Here is a 22,176-nt window from a genome sequence, read left to right on the forward strand (position 1 = left end):
GGGCAGGGATACCTAGATAGGCAGAGAACCAACAGAGAGCAGCCAACAGGCAACTCAACACCCAAGCGCAGGGCGCAATATACAACACCCCAAAACAGGACGTAGGGTATTACGCTACTCTAGCGGTCCGAACCTATCTAAATTTGTGTCTTATGTCCTTGCGTTCACCTTCAAGTTCCAGATCCGGCGATCCCTCACCAAATAATCACCTACCTTAGGGTATCCCTAGGTAGACCGACGATAAAAACACCGACATAGGAGGAGATCAAAATCGAGGATATCGAAGACGTGGACGTCTAGGGTGACCTCAATTTTGTCTATTGTGAGCGGCACGGCACTTGCAATCCCTCGACATTTAATGTAGTTTCCAAAGGGACAACTTTTGAGGAGCTTGTCGGATGGTCTTAGCGGAATATGTCCCAAAAGAGTGTACACTATGTGCCATGGCATGATATTGACCTCCATGATGGGGTTAAGATGGGCTTCTACGGTAATTTCCCTTATAGAGCAAGGAATGATCATAGAGGGTGAACTAATCCAAATCAAATCGGATAAGCGTCTCACTCCATCCGACCATTCTTTCTTTATGGCCTCCTTGAGAATTTCTTTGTTGGGAGGATCAGGAGGTAAAGGAGGTACCGTAGGCCTGAGGGAAGGTTCTGTCAAGGAATTTCTATATTGATCGGTGTGGACGGATGAAGGTTCCTCCCCCAACTGGGCATCAAAGAAATTCAAGGTGTTTCTATGGTTTCTAGATAGATCATCCTCGAATTGAGAAGGGAACTTCGGGGGTCAAATTTCTTCTCCCTCAAATGTTCCTGGATTGGGCGAGGGTTCTATGGCTGAATGTGAGGATGTGGATGGTGAAGGATCGGATTCAGCCGCTAGAAGATCCTCATGGCTCGACTCACACTCTTCTTGGAGAGGTTTAGACTCGACCACGAAGGAGGTGTTCTTGGAGATATGATCTAAGATTTTACTACCTTCAGCCGGAATCTTATGGAGAGATACCCCTCCAGTGATGAAGTCAAGATAATCGGCGGAATCCTTATCGAGATTCTTATAAGAGGTGTGAAGCAACGAATGATTAAGTGTCGATAGGACAGGGTCGGATTTCACTAAGAGCGAAAATCTAACCCAAGCTGCGCCTATAGTTTCCTTCTCATTCTGCTTAAAGAAAGCGATAGAGAATATCTTTCTAAGGTTGTCCCAACTGCCATTCGCAACGCCTGCGGCAAACGTGTACCATCACTCAGTCTTCCCTTTAAGAGAGAAGGGGAACAACTTCCACCAGAGGACATCTTTGTCATGTGCAAAAGCAGAGCGCAAACATAGCTGCTTGAACTTATGCAGATGGTGGTCTGGGTTTTCGCTTCTTAACCTAAAGTAGGAAAGCTCCCAAACCAAAGCGATAAGGTTGGGACAGAGTTCATAGCCAGATGTACAAGATGATGGCGGCTTATAAAACTCGCCCCTTGGGGTAGAGAGGCTGTGAAAGGATGGCTTCTCCATGGGTAGCAGGGGTAAAAGTAGCAGGAAAGAAAAGCAAAAGATACTAGGACGACTAGGTACGAAGAAAGATACAGAAACCGTTCCCCGGAAACGATGCCAGAAAGCTTGTTGGGTATTTTAGCTATGTGCGAATAAATCCGCAAGTGTGCGGATACCATTGTAGTTTTCACCTTAGAGTATTCCAAGGGTTATCGAATCTGAGGGCACGTGTGTGCACCTATTCTAGTCGGTCCAAGGACACACCAAGATAGATGGCAAGGGTAGAGAGGATTCCTAAAGTACCACTGCAGGTGAGTACAAAGGTCAATCTCTCGGGCAAAATACTCGTTTCGGGCACCGGCTTACTCTTGGTCTACTAGGTGACTCCGGCCAATAGCTCCACACCATATCCGACCGTGGAGGATTACAAAGGACCAATAGGGTTGTCACTACCTATGGCCTACCTCTAGCAATCCGTGGGATATAGGCAAATGAAGGATAACCATCAGCTTAGGCACCACATCTACGCCGCTGATTACTACTGCAGTCTAACTACATCTAAGCTCTCATAGCAAACTATAGCACTCGGTATAAATACGGAGCGACTAACCCGCAAGTAAGAGAACTGATCTCACTCAGATATAAGCACTATTAGTATATACTATATCAAGGTTTATTGGCATACACGAGACTATACAAGCCTATACTATGATAGCAAGGGTCATAGACTACTCATGCATATAAAGAGAACCATGTATAACACAATAGGAAAGAATCATGAATACAAACTCACTTAACTCCGATGGAAGCCAGCATCCGTGGAGGTACGAGCTGGGAAGAGAGTGCCGACACCCCAGCACTCCTCCCGAACTATCCCTTACTCTCTCCTTATTCTAAGCACTACCAAGGCAGCACTAAGCCTCCAAGGAGCCTTGAGCTCAAATGTGAGGGTGTAAGCACAAGAGAGGAGTGTGTGAAGTGTGTCTCATTTACGAGCCCTTCACTTAGTATTTATAGGCTTGCTAAGGCAGTGCTCGGCCGGATTTGGCGTGGGACTCATGCAGAACCAACTTAAGGAGATCACCAGCTGATGACACGTGAAAGATGGAGACGAATGGTGCTTAAGTCGGTTCGGCCGAACCAATGGTTCGGCCGATCCACCACTGACTCCTTTTCCACCATCCTTTAGCAGGATGACTGCTAGGTGGGTCGTCATGACGGTTGTCCGAAGCTTGCGCTGGATTAAGGCAGTTTTGGTCATTTTGTAGACCTGTGGATCCTTATGCTTGCGTCTGATTTGTGAAAGGACGTTGACTTGGATTGGATTGAGAGTGTATTTTCTTCTTTAATGGATCTACATATAAATATTTACCAATATTTGTACAAATTTGTTAGTAATAAACCTTAGCACTGATGCTTTATCTTTAATATGTTTGTGCACGAGTTGACCGTCTGAATTTTGCAATTACGAGCCGTCAACAACACCCTCCTCTCCCTCACCGACGGTGACCAGCCATGGCAGCCCGCACGCCGGCGAGGCACTGGCCACGGCGCCGTGCTGAACTACGGCAAGGCCAACCACGCCAACCACCCTGCGAGCATTACCAGTTCCCCAGGAACACTCCTATGCCATCGCACGTGGCCAAGCCCCACCGGAGCGAGGCTCCCCACGGCGGTGACCATGGCGCGGTTGCGCACGCGGCGGCAAGGAGGTGTTCTGGCCCCTCCAGACAAGCCCCTGGCTAATCAACGGTGGCACGAGCACCACACACACACAATCTTGATCACGACTCAACTCGCTTAGAAAACGGTCCTAGCACTACGCTCACCGGTGACCCGAGGCGGCGGTGCTTGGAACCAAGAAGAACAGCCGAATTCCGGCGAGGTCAACGCTGCAATGGCTTGGAAAGGTGGAGGAATGGATCACTGGAACTCTTGTGTTGTTGTGGGTGTGAGGAATCATCCTAAGAGCTTGACGACGGCGGCAGCTCAGCAATGGCTCAAGGATGGCCGGCGGAAGGGAAATGGCGGGAGGAGGATGGATGTATGTGCTGGGGGAGGGGGGGTTATTCAGTTTCTTGCCGCTTTTGGGGTCTCCAAGTCCTGCCTGCTTGCTCTGCCGTGGCTGCAGGGCTCGCCGGCGCGTGGCACGCTTGAATTTTGCTGCGCAATCATCGGCGGTGAGGCGGTGGCGATGAGCTCGGTTCGAGTTTATCTGTTCTGCCAAGCTCTGCCTTCTTTCTCTCTGAACCCGAGTTTTGACCCTTATTTTTCTCAAAACTTTACATGTAAAAATTGAAATTATTAAAAATAAAAGTTATAGAGAATAATTTCCTCTACATTTTTTATGTTGAACACTTTTTCTGATTAGGCTTCTAATGTGTTTTAAAGTGGCTCTGAACATCAAGGTTTCACCTGTTTTCAGCCTAAATTCAGAGTTTCAGTCTTTCATTCAAACTGACCTTTTTTGAATCAAAATATCTCTAGATTTTGTTACTGAACTTCAAAATTGACTAAAATAAAAATTATATCCCTGATAATACTCTACAATTTTTGTTTTAGGCACACCTTCTAATTTTGCATCTACCAATTTAAAAATTGGCACCGAACATTGAAGTTTTTGCTGAATTCAGTTGAAATTCAGTGTTTTTCAGTTGAGTTGCCCAATCCTGCTAAATTTGGATCCAAATATCTCCAAAAATTACTACCGAACTGGAAAATATGTAAACAGAAAAGTTGTAGCACTTTGTTTTCTCTATAACTTTTCTTTCAGGCACCTCTTCAAATTCTGCCGCTAACTTATTTAAAAATCACTCCGAATATGCTAGATTCAATCAAATCTCAGTGTTTCAGCTTTTTTATTCTAACCCTCTGCTCTGAATTTAAATTTAAAAATCTTGCTGAAAGATTTCATGAAAACAAAAGACACATGATGTAGTTCAAACATCCAGCTTTTCAGTGACATACTCCCTCCATCCCTCAAAAACTGTTCATTTAGAAAATTTCAGACATATTACTAGTAGTGAAAAATGACCATGTTACACGTAACTAACTATAGCAGTTGTGATTGAAGACCACGTTATTTATTTGCATCCCTAGATCCTCAATAAATGCAAATGCATTGGAACCTGAAAAGTAACATCTACTTAAGCATTTGATTGGTTCCATGCCCTTCTCTATGCAATTATTTCTTGGTATTTGATATTGCTTTAGATGGGCTTTACTACAATCTAAAATAACACTCTTTGTGAGATAAAATTTGAAGGCGAAACAAACGATCTTTGTGGGACGGAGGGAGTACTACTTGTCAAGTCTTGAGCTGAAACTGTGTTTATTTCAAACTTTTTGAAGTCCTTCAAATATGTCCAGGACATTCTCCAATTGATCCAACCTTGGTTCCATTCCAAAGTACACACTTTCCTCTATCTCTTCCATGTTGACCAAAAGTTGACTTGGTCAACAAAATTTCATACCAACAACTATTGATCATGGCTAGTCACCCAGCTCCCATCATTTCATGTGGCCCTTTGAATTCAAACTCTCTCTCTCTCTCTCTTTGCATTTGAATTTCAAACTGGAGATTTGAATTTCTATAGTCTAAATCTGTTGTTTGGCACTTCAAAGAAATTGACATTCACACCTTTCGAACTTTACGAATTTGGATTAAATTTGACCAAATTTGTCTTTCTTCTTTTCCTCTTCTTCTCTTCCTTTCTTCTGTCCATAGTTCACCTTAGTTCATTACTAAGGTGGGTTGTCACACAGCCTTAAACCTCGGCTGCATGTTCTGAGCTGAGTCGGCTGTGGATCTCACTGGCGACGAGATCTCAAGCCACCAGACCTGCCTAGCTAGCTTCCCCACTCGCTTGTGCACCTCCTCGTACCCTCGGTTTCTCAGCTCTTCGGGTCTCAGCAGCGATGAACACCGGCCATGGTAGTTGGTCAGAGCTCAGGCTTCAACGGCGGGCCCCACAGGTGCCGAACTACGATGATAAGCTACCCTAAAACATTCGCCTCACTTTTCTATGCTCGTAGATGTGACACCCCATGAATTTGAAAATGGATTAAGCCCAAATGACCATGGTAAAGGTTTAAGCATTATTAGGGCAAGAGATGTACATGCGATGATAAAGTCAAAAGTGAACGGGTCTCTAGCTGAATTGGTTAGGTGGCTCTAGTAGCACTCCTCAAGTCCTTGGTTCGATTCCTCATAGGAGAGAATTTTGGGCTGGGGTTAAAAAATTCCCCTCATCTATCCCACACCAAAGCACGAGGTCTAAGGCCCGGCCCTGGTCGTTGGTCGTCTCACACGGGCTACGGTGTCGCTGTGTAAGGGTGGGGTAGGGGTTCGGAGATTTTCTCGACCTGCATGAGAAGATCTTCTTCTTAGAAAAATACCCCGGGCTGTCTTATCCCCCACAGGTCGAGGTATTTTTTATGATAAGGTCAAAATTTGATCAAATTTGAGCAAAATTCATCAAAAATGGTAATTTAATGAGTTTAAAGAGGCAAGTGTATAAAAGAGATTTGGATCAGTGGTAGAGGTCATAAGAAAGTTTAGAGTGAAACAAATTGAAATCTTTATAGAGTGAAACAAATTCAAATCCTATTCAAAATATTTGAATTTGGATCAATTTGAAATGGTTTGGGTGGTGGTTGATTAGCCATCTTTGGGAGCTTCAAATTTGAATTCTACTTAAATAGTGGCTGGAATAAAAGTTGTAGTATAAACCTTGTACTACAACATGGTAGAAAGTTTGGACCGAAACTTGGAGTGTCTGAATTGGAACTCAAATGACAAAACGAGGTCAGACTGCTGATTTTCAAAGAGGACTAATAACAGTGATGAGGGCTGATATTTGGCTGGAGTTAAAGCAAACTTTTGTTAATAAAGTTTGAAAAACAAATATATCATAGCGTAAAGGGAAGTGTTGATGCAAAAAACCCGATGAACGATCTTCCGCGTGACCCTACACAAGGACCTAGGAGATTTGCTTTACTCCGGTGCAGGCTCCAAATAGCTTCGCATAGGTGCTAGGCGTTCCAGTCAATTTATCCAGAAATTGACAAGGAATAAAGCAACGTCAAATACCAGAACGTATCGGCTGGTGTTCCGAATCGGTCCACAGAGAGTATCGGCCAAGTCATCCGATACGAATCAAAAAGCAATCGGCTAGAATCAGTCGATTTCACAATGCAAGCAGTATAAATGTTAATAGTGCTTGCGGGCAACACTTAGATCTAGATCAAATCAGCTAGACTTAATCTAATAGATTAAAACAGTAAAATCGCCGTAAAAGCTGATATGTAACTTGAATCTAAGCTGGATAACTGTGATAAAAGCTAAACTAAGAAAGATTAAACAAGTCAATCTAACAGAGGCTAGCAGATATCGATAACTGGTGAGTAAACAGATCGAGAAAGAAGCGATGCACCGTCAATCAAAGATCTAATTTGCTCGATAAACACGGAACTTACCAACAAGCTAGAGATCAAAGCGATGCAATCCTACAAACTGGAAGAACTCGATGAAGGAAAAGAGAAAAGCTATGAACTAGGGTTTGGTGAAGTCGTCGACAAGTAAAAGAAAGGTTTTGTTGTATTGAGTGTGCGATTTTTTAATTACAAGCCCGTAGTCCAATATTTATAGCCTAAGCTAACAAACTCTAATCGATTACAATACAATTTTATTTGACTAAAAAGAAAACATGTAACGAGACAACTAGCACACGACTCGGACTCCACATGATAACTTGCCGGCGTAAACCATCAGCGCCAACTCCGCTCCATCGGCTGCGACGCCATGTCAGCCAATTGGCCAACTCCGTTTCAACATCGGCCAGCTTCCATCGGCTACCTTCTTAACCCTAGCATCGGCCAGACACGTGTCAAAAAACGGTGTCAATACATGCCCCCCAATTTCGGAATAAAATATTTTGTTCCAAAATTATCTCCAGTCATGATTGCCTATCTGCCCTCATGCGTGCGCGCACAGTGTTCAAACCTTCAATCGTGCTCCGTGTGAGCGGCGCTTCAAATGTCATCTTTGCCCCTGACTCTTCCACTTCCATACCAATCACAGCAGTGAGACGCTTCGAATTCCAAACAGTAATGTGTACCCCTTCTCGAATCTATAAATAAGGTTCCAGGGTAAGGTGAAAATCACCAAGCCATATCAGCCACCGCAACATCTTCCCCAACTCTTCCAAACCAATTTTAGATCGAGATCATGGCGAGCAACAAGCGAACCAGCAGAGGGACCCTTCGGAGCCCAGCCACTCCACGCTCATCTTTGCCGCCAAGGGTAAGAAGATCTTCATCCCGTATACCATCATGTTCATGCCGCTAATCTTTTCAATTGTTCAGGGCAATCTCAATGGCCAGTGAAGCTTCCAGTGCTGCTCGTGGTGCATCAGCTGCAGCCCCAACAAGCTCCTCTACCAACTCTGTCGACTCCTACAATGGAGATGATGCCCGGCGCTTCCTCCGATAGCGGAATGAGGCTCGCGACCTCTACTTTGAGGCGACTCGCGAGGCCGGACGCCTGGAGTCCTGCCTGGAAGCCACTCAAAGCAGCTCTTTTAGCTGCGGAGGGCAAAACTTCAGCCGTTCGCGCAATGCTAGCCGACGCCGATGCCAGAGTTGCAGTATGATTCATTCGACTAAAATATCTTTTTCTCTGACAATCCTCATGTCCTGATCCTTTTTCCCCTCTTCTATTCGGAAGCTTTAGAAACCCAACTTTAAGCCCTTCACCAGGCGACGAACCATGCCACCACTGAGGTGAATGCCAGGGGTGCCCTGCTCGTCGATCGCCTATAGGACATCCCCAATCATGCCAGAGAAATCACTGGCCATGGACTCTGCCAGGGTGCTGCGACCGCTCTGGTCACGGTGCAGACTCAATTTGGGCACGAGCTCCGAAATCTGTAGCCCGTCTTCCCTGAGGGAGAAGACCGAGTAGACTTTGACGAGCTCGTTGATGAGCTTGATGAAGCCATTAGGGCCATCAGCACTGAAGTCGACGTCGAGGGCATAGTTAATAGGGTCTTCCTTGGTGAAAAAGTTGTATATGAAAAATAGTGGATGTATAATCTTTTGCTCATGTTAATATACTCATTTTCCAGATCTCTTGTGCAAATATGCTTTGCATCTACTTTTTCCTCCCTTCTAATCGTATCGGTTATCCGAACAATTAACATTCTTCCGTCCACGTCTTCGTGTAGCCGATACTCAAAGTGATGTTTGAAACAGACTGGATGGCGTAATTTTTTGCCCTTAAGGCAACATGCATCGTGTTGGCTATTTCTGAGTTGATGCCTTTTGGCTGATCATCGGCTTTCATGAATTGACCCCCAACTGATCTCTTTCGACCAATCAGCTCGTATTTTATTCATCTACCCATATGCTAGGATAATATCTCTTCAGATATTTGCCATTCAAAGCCCGGGGAAATCTTCCCCCTTCAAGTGTTTCCAAAATGTAAGCATTGCCAAGAACACACTGATTTATCCAATAAGGCCCTTCCCATGTTGGAGACCATTTGCCATACTTCTAATCTTTAGACCCTATCGGTAGAATCAATTTCCAGACCAAATCCCCTTGGGAAAATTCTTTAATTTTAACCTTCTTGTCGTACCATGTGGCCACTCTTGCCTTATTTGCCTCAACGTTTAGCAAAGTTCTTAGCCGATGACAAGCCAAGTCCTCTGAAAATCCATCTTTCATCAAGCTTGTATACTCATCGGCTGTTAGCTCATTTTCCAGAGAGTCACGTCTCGAACCAGTTTTCAGTTCCCAAGGAAGAACAGCCTCATGCCCATATACCAATTGGTAAGGAGACAACTTTGTAGCCCCATGACAAGCCATCCGATATGCCCATAATGCTTCGTTCAGAGTAGTATGCCATCACCTCGATTGCTCATCAATTTTCCTCTTAATCAATTTGATAATTCCTTTATTAGATGCCTCTGCTTGCCCATTGGCTTGAGCATAATAGGGACATGAATTCAATAATTTAATTCCCATACTGGCAGCAAACTCCTCGAATTCCCTGAAGTAAACTAGTACCATGATCAGTTGTAATGGTCTAAGGAATACCGAACCGATAGATTATATGCTCCTTCACAAAATCAATCATATTTTTAGATGTCACAGTCTTCAAGGGAATTGCTTTAACCCACTTGGTGAAATAATCAGTTGCCACCAATATAAACTTATGATTTTTACTGGATGACAGATAAATCTGGCCGATCAGATCAATGCCCCATTCATAGCCGATGCCGGAGCCCTCTGAATACTACCAAATCTTTGGCAATCCTAGCACCCTTTGTAGTATTCAAAACAATCCTCCAGAATTGTTGGCCAAAAATAACCATTTCTTCTTATCATCCACTTCATCTTGTAAGCCGATTGATGTGCTCCACACACACCTTCATGTATTTCACCCATTAGATTCTTGGACTCCTCGGTACCAATGTGTCAGACCCGGGGCCACCGGGCTGGGTACGTAACGTAGTTTAAAGAGGTCTAAGAGATTAAGTCCGTCTTATCTCTTATTCATCTGATTTATCTCTTATTTATCCCGTTTAAATAGGAGATAGAGCTAACCAATACGGGAGGAATCTACTCGAGATATGTTCTGGTACGATTCCTTGGCTGGAGTTGGTTAGTATCTTTGTAACCCTGCCCTCTCGGATATATAAGGGAGGACAGGGACCCCTCTCAAAACAGAGGATCATTAGGTCATTCTACACCAAAGGCAATACAAACCATACAGGACGTAGGGTGTTACGCTCCGTGCGGCCCGAACCTGTCTAAGTCTTGTGTTCCTTGCACCTTCGAGTTCCTGATCTCGGCGTCCCCTCACCCAAAACTTACCACCTTGGGTATACCCCTCGGTGGGCAGCCGGTTAAACACCGACAGCTGACGCGCCAGGTAGGGGTGCGCGTCGAAGATCCACCGGCGAGCTCGATGGCATCGTTCAAATTCATCAGGTCAGTTCCCTCCCAGGGTACGACATTCGTCTTTGGTTCATGGGTCTGCATCGCAGATGGTGTGGGCAATTTTCGGCGATTCCTCATCGACATGAAGCCAAAGACTCCCATTGCGGATCTCCGCAGCGACCTTGACAAGTTCATCGACGGGCTCGACAACTTGCCGCTTCATGCCTCGAGGCATGCCTCTGCAGCACAGATCGAGATGGAATCTGCTCCAGTCTCGACTTCTTTTGGTGTTGCGACAACTTCCCCTGGTTTGGACTTGCTCCAATCTAGGGATCTGCATAACTGATCTCAACTCGGCTCGTGCAAATTGGCCACTGATCTTCGGGAGGCCAACGTCTCTGGGTCCCTCTCCATGTTAGAGAAGGACCTGGACTTGCTGCTCCAGGACAGAAAGCTTGAAGCCACCGCGTGTCGGGGGGCTTCGGGTTGTTCCGGTACCGGTGATCTGGTGATCACCTCTTTGCCGGAAGGGCGCGCTGTGCACTGGAGGGGCATGATGCTCTCCAATCTACTCGAGGTAGAGGGTCGACTTGTGGCTCACCTCGAGCCCTTGCCCTTTCAAGAAGGCAGGCCATTGGCCACCGCGGCGGAGGGGTTGACTGAACTAGTCGACGAAAGCTCTCATGAGCTTTCCTCTCGCCAGGTGCTAATGGCCGAAGAAGGCGAGGACGGTGGGGACCTTTCCATCGTCAACTTTGAAGCGATCTCCGAAGATGAGATCACGGCCAATGCCGGTAATGAGAACGACGCCGTTCGTGAGGCGCGGAGGGCCAGGAACAGGGCCCGCACAATCCGGCGGAGGAGGGCCAACGAGCGAAGGCGATCTATGCATCGCGAGCTCGACCCTGAGTTTGCTGCCATAAGCGAGCGGGGTTTTAGAACTCCGGTGGCTAACATCGCTAGGGTAACGGCCATCCTTGAGCGCAGCCATGATCCGGAAGTGCGTCAGGCGCTCCTTTATGCATAGAGGGCTTGGATCCAGTTGGATCAGCACAACCCGGCGTCCACCATCAGGGAGGAGCGCGTGGGTGAGAGCCAGAGCCAGGCTCACAGTCGAACGGCTGGCGGCCGTCCTCGACACCAGCTCAGCAACGACAACACTCGCGGGAGCCAAGCCCCTGGCGGGAGGCGGCAGCCACTGCAAGGGGGTCAACCGCGACAGGCCAATTACCGACTTCCTCCGGAGGACTTGCACCAGCACATCAATGAAGGTCGCGACGCGCGGACCGTGATCTCCTCCAGGCGCAAGGTCCGCGAAGAAGTTGCAACTGAAGGTACTGACTGTAGCGACCGATTCCCTGCTTTTTCTGCTCGTTTCAGCAGCTACAAGTATCCAGAGGGCTTCAAACCGATCGGCATTACCAAGTACGACGGCAAGCAGGCCCCTCAGCAGTGGCTACGTTGCTACTCCACGGCCATTGAGGTCGCAGGGGGTTCGAACATTACCAAAGTCGTCTATTTTCCGATGGCTTTGGACCCTGCGCCGCTCACATGGCTGGAAAGCCTCGACAGCAACTCCATCGACTCCTGGGAACGCCTCAAGAAAGTCTTCATTGACAACTTCCAGGGAGCAATTGCTCGTGCAGGTATTCGTCACGATCTTGCTCAGTGTAAGCAGGAACGTAATGAGCTTTTGCGGTCCTACACACGTTGTTTCTTCGACGTTCGCGCCACCATCGCCAACATCTCGGAGGACGACATCATTGATTATTTCTACAACGGCTTCACCGACCCGGGCATCTACAGGGATTTCGGGCGGAACAGGCCGAAGACTGTTGCAGGCCTTCGTGATATGATGCACGATTGGTCCGAACAGGAGGAGAAGATGCGGGAGCAGTTCCCGCAGCATCAAGATAGCAATCTGCGGCGCCCAAACGACAACCGCAACGACAAAGGCCAGCGGGACTTTTCGGGTCCACCCCGGAAACGAAAGCCAGATGATGTCATCGCGGCTATCGATCGTCCTTCACGGGGCAAGAAGTCGACGACGCAGGAGGAGTTCGAGAAACTCCTGCAGAAAAAGTGCCCATGGCATCCGGGCGCCAACCACGCCGCCATCGACTGCTACCACCTTCGGAGGACGTTCAGCAACTCCGGTAGTGGAAAGAAGAACAAGAAGCCTGCTGATAAAGAACCCGAGGATAACGATCAAGAGGATCACGGGCGCAACCCGAAGTTTCAAGACGCTTTGAAGGTCGTCAACGTCATCTTCGGGGGAGACGAGGATTTTGCTTCCAGGCGGGACCAGAAGCTACTTCTCCGGGAAATTTTATCCATCGAGCCAGCGGTACCACGACCACTCCGTTGGTCGGAGGTCCCCATCTCGTTCTCTCGTGACGACCAGTGGACGAGCTTTTCGGAGCTCGGTAAGTTCCCCTTGGTCCTGGATCCCGTGGTGGCGGAGGTCAAGCTCACCAAGGTCCTCATCGATGGCAGGAGTGGGCTCAATCTCATCTTCGTCAACACTCTGAAGAAAATAGGCCTGGATTTCAAGGACATGCTGGTTCCCAACAAGTCCCCCTTTTACGGCATCATCCCAGGTAACGCGGCGCACCCGCTTGGTACGGTGGTCCTCCCAGTCACCTTCGGCACGCAGGAGAATTATCGTACTGAGTTCATCAAATTCGAAGTGGCTACTTTTGAATCTTCTTACCATGCAATACTGGGTCATCCGGCACTTGCCAAGTTCATGGCAGTGCCGCATTATGTCTATCTGCTTCCTAAGATGCCAGGACTCGGTGGAGTACTCACCCTCCGTGGCGACCTGAAGAAGTCATACGACTGCAACCAGGAGGCGATCCAATATGCTTCGACTACTCGCGTGCCAGACGCTTTGGGAGAAGTACTCGCGGCTGCGCAGCAGCTTTCTCAGTCCGGGCTAGAGATACCCTCAAAGAAGGCCAGCAAGTCGAGCATCCAGTCGACAGATGACGTGGCCCTCAAGGCGATTCAGCTCGTGGAGGGAGATTCATCTAAGACCGCTGTCATTGGCGCGGGCTTAGGTGACAAATAGGAACTCGCGCTCGTCAGCTTCCTACGGGCTAACCGAGACATATTCGTGTGGAAACCAGCGGATATGCCAGGGGTGCCCAGGGAGTTGATCGAGCATGCTCTGAATGTACACCCGAAGGCTACGCCCAAAAAGCAACACCTGCGAAGGTTTGCCCACGATAAGCGTGAGGCCATCAAACGGGAGATCGCTAAACTTCTCGCGGCTGGGTTCATTAAAGAAGTAATCCATCCAGAGTGGGTAGCGAATCCCGTCCTTGTAAAGAAAAAGAACAATGAATGGAGAATGTGTGTCGACTACATTGATCTCAACAAGCACTGCCCAAAGGATCATTTTGGGCTGCCGCGCATTGACCAAGTTGTCGATTCAATGGCTGGTTGTGTCCTTCTCTGTTTTCTTGATTGTTATTCAGGTTATCACCAGATCACGCTCCAGGAGGAGGACCAAATCAAGACAGCGTTTATCACCCCGTACGGGACATAAGCTTACAAAACCATGTCCTTCGGGTTGAAAAACGCAGGAGCAACATACCAGCGAGCGATCCAGATGTGCTTCGCGGATCAGCTGCACCGGAATGTTGAAGCCTATGTGGATGACGTGGTCGTCAAGACCAGGGATTCCGACAACTTGATCGCAGATCTGGAAGAAACATTTAGCAGTCTGCGCAGATTTTGTGGAAACTCAATCCCACCAAGTGCGTTTTTGGAGTACCTTCAGGGAAATTGCTCGGGTTCATCGTCAGCAACCGGGGCATCGAAGCCAACCCTGTAAAGATCATGGCCACCACTGATATGGAGGCTCCGGCCACAATCAAGGATGTGCAGAAGTTAACAGGATGCATGGCAGCCCTGAACAGGTTCATCTCCCGCCTCGGGGAAAGAGGACTACCTTTTTTCAAGCTCTTGAAATGCCAAGACAAGTTCCAATGGACGGAGGAGGCCGAGCGGGCTCTACAAGACCTAAAAACTCACCTTCAGTCACCTCCGATCCTTACAGCACCGCTACCAGAAGAGGATCTACTACTCTACATTGCGGCGATAACCCATGTTGTCAGCAGTGCTATTGTAGTCGAGCGAGGCGAAGAAGGCCATGCATTTGGAGTGCAGAGGCCTGTCTACTTCGTTAGCGAAGTCCTCCCCGAATCAAAGGTACGGTATCCAGCTGTTCAAAAGCTTTTATATGCAATTTTAATCACATCAAGGAAGCTGCGCCATTACTTCGACGAGTATAAGATCACTGTGATTACAGACTTCCCGCTGGCGGATATTCTCCATAATCAAGATGCCACGGGACGTATATCTAAGAAGGCAGTGGAACTGGGGGCTTTCTCCATTGACTTCAAGCCACGCACTGCAATCAAGTCTCAAGCTCTAGTTAACTTCATGGCCGAATGGAGGGAGAACCAAGTATCAACTCCAGTCGACAAGCCAGAGCACTGGACCTTATACTTTGATGGGTCCCTCAAGCTCGACGGCGGCGGCGCCGGAGTTTTGCTTATTTCTCCACGAGGCGAACAACTAAAGTATGTCCTTCAGATCCTATGGAAGGTATCCAATAATGAAGCCGAGTATGAAGCCTTGCTTCACGGGCTTCGTTTGGCGATATCACTAGGGATCAAGCGACTACTTGTTTATGGCGACTCTCGTCTTGTCGTTCAGCAAGTCAACAAGGAATGGGACTGCAACAAGGAGACGATGGATGCCTATGTACAGGAAGTGCGCAAGCTGGAAAGTAAATTTTCTAGCTTGGAGGTTCACCATGTGTTATGGGAGCACAATGTCGGTGCGGATATCCTGTCCAAATTAGGGTCAACACGTGCTCAGGTCCCACCGGGAGTTTTCGTCCAGGAGCTCAAGCAGCCATCCATCAAGCCTTCTCCGCAGGTAACCATCGACACGGGTTCCCAATAACCCGAGTGAGAGGTTATGATGCTGGAGGAGGACTGGCGAGAGGCTTTTATTGACTTCATCCGAGATCAGAAGCTAGCAGCGGGAATTGATGCCAGAAGCGCGGAGGCGGCACGCGTCCTGCGCAGGAGCAAGGGTTTCGTCCTGATCGACGGCAAGCTCTACCGGCGCGGCGCCCGGACAGGAGTTCTCATGAAGTGCGTCACAAAAGAAGATGGCTACGACATACTGCGGGAGATCCACGAAGGTATCTGCGGCAACCACGCAGCTTCAAGAACGCTGGTGGGGAAAGCAAACAGAGCCGGTTTCTGGTGGCCCACTGCAGTGACCGACGCGGAGGATCTCATGCGCAGGTGCCAAAATTGTCAATTCTTTGCCAAGCAGACTCATGTTCCAGCCTACAGCCTCATCACCATACCGCCATCCTAGCCTTTCGCTTGTTGGAGCCTTGACATGATTGGGCTCTTCACAACAGTGCCAGGCGGTTTCACCCATGCTCTGGTTGCTATCGACAAGTTTACCAAGTGGATTGAGTACAAGCCGATAGCCAAGCTCACACCAGATCGGGTTGTCGACTTCATCTCGGATATTTTGCACCATTTCGGCTTCCCCAACACCATCATCACGGACTTGGGATCAAATTTCACGGCCAACTAGTTCTAGGAGTTCTGTGAGAATGCATGCATCGAGGTTAAATATGTCTCTGTTGCTCACCCAAGGGCCAATGGACAAGTCGAGCGGGCAAATGGTATGATAATCGATGGCCTCAAGAAGAGACTTTATGATGAAAACAGCAAGAAGGGGGGCAAGTGGATACATGAGTTGCCACATGTCGTCTGGGGCCTTCGGACTCAACCGTCCAAAGCCACAGGACACACGCCTTTCTTCCTTGTATATGGATCGGAAGCTATTTTACCGGCCGATGTCATGTGGAAGTCTCCAAGGGTCGAAATGTACAGTGAAGGCGAGGCAGACGAGGCGAGCAAGTTAGAGCTCGATTCTGTCGAAGAGGCTCGCTGCACCACTCTCATTCAGTCAGCCCAATACTTGCAGGGGATCCGGCGTTATCATGATCACAACGTGAGGGAGCGGTCATTCAGTATTGGTGACCTGGTCTTGCATCGCATCCAGGACGTCTCCGGCCTACACAAACTCAACTCAAGGTGGGAGGGCCCATTCGTCGTTAAACAAGTCACAAGACCAGGGTCATATCGACTACAATATCCCGAAGGCCAAGATGTTCCGAACTCCTGGAACATCCAGAACTTGCGCAAGTTCTATCCATGAGAAGATGCCCGGTGATAGCTGAATCCCCGGGGGCTTCGACGATTTCTTTTCCTCGAGTTAATTTGGAGGCCACGTGCCACAAGACTCAGGTTGTAAATACCCCCGCGAGCCCATGGAGGCCATGGCCACGCACAGCTCTCATATAAACTGACTCCTCGCCATGAATTTTGCGGAGGCTGCGACCTCGCTCATATCTTATCGACTTCATGTCTTGCAGGACGCCTCGGCTCCCTTCATACCCTATAAAATCGATCTCCGCCACAGCCTTGGATGGTCGCAAGCGACAACAGTCGCATTTACTCCAACAAAATCGATCTGTTCGACTGGTTTATGTCCAGCTTGTTGGCCTGGCTTGCATGATCAGCCATTTCGACTACATCTCGAGTCGCGGCACTCAGAGTAGTCCTGTCTTCTGCCCAAACATGGCAGACCCACGGCGACGACCGCACCTGCTCCCAACAAGTTCGATCCGTCCGTCCGGATCATACCTAACTTGTGGAGCGCGCTCACATGATGAGCCACTTCGACTACATCTCGAGTCATTGTACTCAGGGTAGTCCCGTCTTTTGCCCAAACACGGAAAGACCCGTGGCGACGACCGCACCTGCTCCTAACAAGCTCGATCCGTCCGCCCGGATGCTACCTAGATTGTGGCGCACGCTCATAGCAGGAGTGCCTTTCGACTACACTCAGAGTCGTCGCGTTCTTTCCTAACAAGTTTAGCCCTGCTCGACCGAGTTGTGGCTAACCTGTTAGATGAGTATTAGCTCCCCTTCGGGTCGTTGCACCCAGGGAAGCGTCTACTACTTCAGTCTTCTAAGTCTGGATCCCAATTTAGCTAAGACACGCAAACAAGTAGAGATATCAAATGCAGTACTTACATAAGGGAATGGTTACTTGTTTCTCACACCCTAATCCTGCAGTACATTGTGTACAATTCGCTCTGCTACAGGTTGAGCCTCTTGCAGGTACTCGTCGAATTGTTCATCCGTGCAGTCCGCTGCCATTCCCTGCGCAAATATATCCAGCTGCGCGTTTGGCAAGAAGGATTTTACATACGCAAGGGCGTTGCTAACGCATGCGACCGGAGCCTCAGATAGGAATTTGAGCACTTTCTTCGGGGCTTTGCGGAGTCGCTCCAACAGGGGCCGCGGGCTCGCCTCGCCTTCTTCTGGGGCATTCACCATGTCCACCAGCTCCTGGGCGGCCCCCCTGAGGTCCTCGAGCTCCTTCTGCTGCCGCTTGCCCTTCTCGCCCAGCGTTTTGATCTGCTGAAGGCAGTCGACGAACTACCGTTCAGTATCGCTGATCACCTTCTGCAGCCTTTCAACATCATCTGTACGGCGATACAGCATATTCTTCATGTCAGTAAGCAGCTCCTCTTTGTATTTTATTATTTTCCTAAGCTCTGCGGCGAAGATATTTCAGCAACCAAGGGAAATTACTGAGGAAAAGTACTCGAGGGAAGCGGGGGCCCACCTTGGTGCGCCTTCTTCTCTTCCTTGAGCTGCTCCTGGTACTCCGCTTGTTGCTCCTTAAGCTGTTTTTGGAGCTCGAAGTTGGCCACTTCGAGGTTTTTCAGGTCATTCTTGAGCAGCCAAGTCTCTCGAGTTCTTTCCTGCTTCAGTATATCAAGCTCTCACTGCAGATAGCAATTCTTCGTCTTCTCCTCGAAGATGCGCTTGTCCAGGGCAGCTAACTCCTTCGCATCACTCACAACTGCACCGAGTTTCTCCGATTTCTTCTGGGATTTGGTGATTACATGCTGCGCAACAGGCGGAGATTGGGTCAAAACAGCCCATCAATATGCACAACCGGAGCATCACTCAAGTCTTACCATGGAGAAATCGTATAGTTCCTTGAAGGTGCTCTTGAAGGTCTTCGAATTTTCGGCTGTCAGCAAGGTGTCGTCCACCAGGTCGGTGGTGATGATGTTCTTGTACCCCGGCCCAGCCCTCAGTACCTCACGAGGGTTCCTCGAGGACCCTGCGATGTCTTCGGGTGGTGGTTGCTGGACACCTGCAAGTACAAAAGTTGTCAATACACTGTGCCCAGACCCTGGCAGCAGGCCACGGGCGGATAAACGCTTACCTGTGCCATCAGTAGGAGCGGCATCAGGGGCTTTGACTTGTTCTCCGCCACCAGCTTCGGCTTCGTCATGTCGGAGCTCGGGAGGTGGCAAGTCGGGGAGCGTCGCATCCGCTTCAGGTGCCAACTCCGGGGGTGCCGGTTCTTCAGGCGCCGATGGCTCGGAAGCTGCAGCAGCTGGGGCTGGTTCCGCACCGGAAGGATCAGTCCGAGCTGATGGCTCTGGGGCTGCAGTAGCCGTGCCCGGGTCCAGCTGAAGCTGCACCACGCTTGCAGCCCTGATGATGTCGAAGTCGTTGTTATACAAGCTGGCAAGAGCAAGATTTTTATGCGACCAAGAGGTACACTCACAGTGTAGACTTCTTTTTGGCGGCCTTTTTCACCCGCAAGGCCCGTCGCGGAATCCCTGTTGCTGGCGGCAAGGTTTGATCAGCCGATTGAGCGGTCCCCGCCACGGCAATGGTCACTGCCGCGACGGCGGATGGGCCTGTTTCCACCTCTTCGGGTTCGGTCCCGGGTGGCAGAGCAGGAAGACTACAAGTAGATACTGTCAGTATACAATGCTATTGATACTTGGCAGCTTGTCAAAACAGTAAATTAGTACCTGGAGGACTCGACTTCTTGCGCCTTGCGTTTGCGCACCAGTCGATGGCCCTTCGACACCAGTGGTAATGCGCCGGTCAACTCCACGCTTTGCTCGGAGGAGTTGTCACGACGCGCCTCTCCTTCGGCTTCCTCCCATGCCCGAGAGCTCACGTCCTCGGTGGACTCGCTGCTGCGTTGAGCTGCAGCAATGCGAGCTCTCTTGGCCTCAACGGCGGCACTGGGGAGGAGGTGGTCTGGTCGGGGGATGTCCGGTCACAGCGGGTAGCTACGGTACAGCTCCGTGTGTCCCTGCAGGAGGTTCTTCAGTTAAGTAATGTAGTAGCAGAGGTTGTCTTCAGCAAAAGAAGTCGAATACTTACTGGTTTGGGCAGATTTCATGCTGAAAATAATGTTGGCACGTATGGCACGGCGTCCACGTCCATCAGCACTCGCTGAACTCGATGGAGCGCGGCTTCGTCGGACAACTCCTCTGCGCACATGCGAGAGGGATCAGCAGGGCCTGTGTACTCGAATCCCAGGCAATGGCGATGCTGGATGGGTTGGACGCGGCGTTTGTAAAATGCGAACATAACAGAGGCGCCGGTCACTCCTTTCTTCTTCTGTGCCTCTATGACATCCAGCAGCTCCCTGACTTGGTCCATTCCCCCGTCGGAGGGTTCAAGATTCCACTCTCCCCTCACTACAGGTGGTCTGTTTGACTTCGTCGGGAGGGGGGGAGCATGGTTTTCGATGTAAAACCAATGGTTTTTCCATCCAGGAAGGTTGGAGGGGAACTTGTATGTGAGATATTTGTCACCGGCCTGCTGACGCAGTTGGATGCCGGCGCCCCCCACAACGGAAGGATTCTTGGAGGTTGGCTGTGGTTTGAGGCGGAAAAGGAAGCGGAAAAGATTCCAATGGGGTTCGATTCCAAGAAAAGCCTCGCAGTAATAGATGAAAATTGAAATGTGGCAAATAGAATTTGGGTTGAGATGATGAAGCTCAAGCCCGTAGTAATATAGAAGGCCTCAGAAGAAGGAACAAGAGGGGAGGGCCAATCCAGGTTCGGCGAAATGGAGAAATGTGATGATTTCGTCAACATTTTCCATGGGAAAAGGTTCACGGTAAGAGGGGCGCCAGTTGACAAGGGTCTTGTCTTGCAGCAACCCCTCAGAAACTAGGTTCTTAAGATGGTTGAGGGAGCACTTACTGTGTGTCCACTCCGCGGTCGAAGGCTGCGCCTCTTTCTTCTTCCCCTCGATCTCTGCTTTCTTGGGCGCCATCTCCAATCCGCTGGCCACGAGATGCTCGGGGGCTGCGGGGAGAGGGGCGGAGCGGTTGGAAGGGGAGGATTTCTGAGGAGGGATGGCGACGGCGCGTGACTCTGTTTGGGGATTTTGGTGGCTCTTGACAAAATGCAGATCGAAAGCACAGCTTTCCCCACTGTTGCCGCGGGGTTAAGTAATCAGCGGGATGGGGAAAAGTTACTGTTCTGAAGTTCAAGAGTCATTTTTGAGAATATTCCGAAGGTGAGGGGTCATTTGGTGGTCTGATTGGATTAAATATTCGATTAATCATTTTTCAGGGCTAGTTAGTCCGAAAAAAGGGGTTTTCGAATTTTTGATCTAATTTCATCATTTGTATCATCACTTTGGTACCTTCTCAAGGTGTCATTGTTTAGCGTGCATACCATGATTTTTGGATCCTTATCTCCAATTTTGCGGGATTTGGATTCAAGGCTCGGGGGCTGCGGCGTACGTGGCATCGACTACTTATTTTTCAAATTTCTTTGAAGGATAAGGAGGATTACAGATTAATGGGACCCTTAGCCTGATTCTCCGATTCAACCTAAGGCTCGGGGGCTACTCCATATGGAGTGCGATTTCCCAAATCGCACACCATGATTGAAAATATAATTCGGGGCATGAGCACCTCATAGCTTCGATGCAGCCGAGCAAGTACTCGAAGAAGGACTTCAAGATGAGGCTTCAGAAGAAGTCGAAGACTGCTTCGGAAGTACTCGAAGAGCCTGCAGTACTCAGCTACGAAGAGCTCGGGGGCTTGTCAGACCCGGGGCCACCGGGCTGGGTACGTAACGTAGTTTAAAGAGGTCTAAGAGATTAAGTCCGTCTTATCTCTTATTTATCTGGTTTATCTCTTATTTATCCCGTTTAAATAGGAGATAGAGCTAACCGATACGGGAGGAATCTACTCGAGATATGTTCTGGTACGATTCCTTGGCTGGAGTTGGTTAGTATCTTTGTAACCCTGCCCTCTCGGATATATAAGGGAGGACAGGGACCCCTCTCAAAACAGACGATCATTAGGTCATTCTACACCAAAGGCAATACAAACCATACAGGACGTAGGGTGTTACGCTCCGTGCGGCCCGAAACTGTCTAATCTTGTGTTCCTTGCACCTTCGAGTTCCTGATCTTGGCGTCCCCTCACCCAAAACTTACCACTTTGGGTATACCCCTCGGTGGGCAGCCGGTTAAACACCGACACAATGCACTTGAGAAAAACACCATCAATCGTTCAATAATACAGATCGTCTTCAAGCAAAACAAACTTAGTAGCTTTAAAATTTCACTATCTAGAGACTTTCTGCGAAGGGTTCTTCAAATAATCAATGATTTCTTTCCTCCAATCATCAGCGAATGGTTCCACAACTATGATATCACATATCGGCTGATAACCAGAAGCATTCTACGCTAGCTGATTAGTGTTCACGGCTCTTAAGTACCACTTTTATGCCGTCAATTCTTGCATAAACACCGAAAAGACAAGCATCAACATTGG

The sequence above is a fragment of the Panicum hallii genome, chromosome 8 (assembly GCF_002211085.1).
Source record: "Panicum hallii strain FIL2 chromosome 8, PHallii_v3.1, whole genome shotgun sequence".
Classification (NCBI taxonomy): Eukaryota; Viridiplantae; Streptophyta; class Magnoliopsida; order Poales; family Poaceae; genus Panicum; species Panicum hallii.